Here is a 1722-nt window from a genome sequence, read left to right on the forward strand (position 1 = left end):
CACACACACACACACACACACACACACACACACACACACACACACACACTCGCGCTCGCGCACGCAGGGGTCTCAGTTGTCGCGTCCTGTTTTAATAAAGGTTGAATTTTTTCCGCTTTCTGGACTTTCAGTTTTTACGCGCAGTAAAATCCGCAGATTTGCGCTTCTTGTACTCCGATCGATCAAACTCTTGAAGGACTTTTGAACAGTTCTTGTGTGATTTCTACATTTCTGTACTGATTTGCTTGCTGAGAGAAAGAGGATAAATGACCTTCGGAATAAAGATCCAGACTCACCTTTGAGCTGCGCCCGTTGAATCCAGACTGATGGAGGCCGAGTGTGAGTCTGCGCACCTGCTGCTCCACACGGAGACCTGGGGAGGAGTCCTGCTTCTCCTGCTCGGCGGAGGTTTGTGGCGGCTGTCAGCGCGCTGCGGGCTCCAGTTTAATACCTGCTGCAGGAGGTTTGACCGGCAACCATAGAAACGCTACACCCCCTGTAAACAGCTCCGCGCGTCTTCATTGGCCTCCCCGTTTCTATGGCGCTTCATTTTTAATCACGCTCAAGTCAACTGTGGCCGCGGGTTCTCAATCTGAGGCCCGGGGCCGCTCCGGGGGACCTGCTGGGACTTTTACTGCAGGATTATTGCAGTTTTATTAAAAGCAAACTCCGCGTGACTTTTTCTTTCTTTAAAAAGCGAATGAATGCAAAAACATATTAAATCAGGATGGAAGCTCAGGTCCTGCTGCTCCAAGGCCACGATGCACCATCCACCCACACATCCATCATTTCTATCATATTTAATACCGCACTTATTACTCCTCTGCATTCAGGACAGATTAAGACTCCGTATTATTAAGTCTTCCAAAAAGCTTTCAAAAAGTAAAACCAGCTTTTCTGTTGTCCTGCTGCTCTGAACAGTCCGAGCATGTGGAGCTTCATAAGGGATAAACTATTTGACTGATTTTAATTTCTTTGAGATGAAGATTTTACATTTAAAACATGAAAATAAAGTCTTTTAAAACTATACAGGAGACCCGATTATTGAAAATAAAAATGTTTCCTCTGTAAACGTTTCAACAGCCGATGAAACTTTTTACTCTCAAACAACAGATTTAAATCAAGAAAAATCTTTTTTCTCGTCATGATCTGGAACTTTCATAAAATAATTCCCCAATAAATCTCTAAATTTGTCAAAAATAAAGAAACAACAATAACAAAAAAAAATCTAAAAACCTGAAAGTAAATTTTGTGTGTTAATCAATCAAGCAAAACTTTATTTATATACACTTTTTATACAATAAAGCTGTAACTCATAGTGCGCACACACACATTCACACACACATACACTATACTCATGTAGTATCACAGCAGGACTGTCTTTGGAACACTGAGATACAAAACAATAACTAACAGTGAAACATAAAGGGAACTAAGGTGAAAGAATACAGACATTATATAATTAAAGCAGAGTTTTAACATTTAAACAAATAATACAATAAAAATATCACAATGAATTAATAGAAGGTGAACTAAAATTTTGAAAAAGAGTAAAAAAATTAAAAAGGATCTAAACAGTCTATGATAACTCTATAATAACTCTATGTTAACTCTATGATAACTCTATGTTAACTCTATGATAACTCTATGATAACTCTATGTTATCTCTATGATAACTCTGTTAACTCTATAATAACTCTATAATAACTCTATGTTAACTCT

At 38.7% G+C, this 1722-nt stretch overlaps 1 protein-coding gene across 1 annotated transcript in view; it reads right to left on the minus strand.

Annotated features, from left to right (window-relative positions):
• Positions 1-508, minus strand: part of foxj1a (forkhead box J1a) — a 6219-nt gene extending 5711 nt beyond the window's left edge. The window contains exon 1 of the mRNA XM_005947983.3: positions 297-508. The gene's annotated coding sequence lies outside the window, so the exon portion shown is untranslated. The remainder of the gene's footprint in view (positions 1-296) is intronic.
• Between the last annotated feature and the right edge of the window lie 1214 nt (positions 509-1722).

This window comes from Haplochromis burtoni, unplaced genomic scaffold, assembly GCF_018398535.1.
Source record: "Haplochromis burtoni strain Fernald_Lab_line unplaced genomic scaffold, NCSU_Asbu1 Contig_400, whole genome shotgun sequence".
NCBI classification, from domain to species: Eukaryota; Metazoa; Chordata; class Actinopteri; order Cichliformes; family Cichlidae; genus Haplochromis; species Haplochromis burtoni.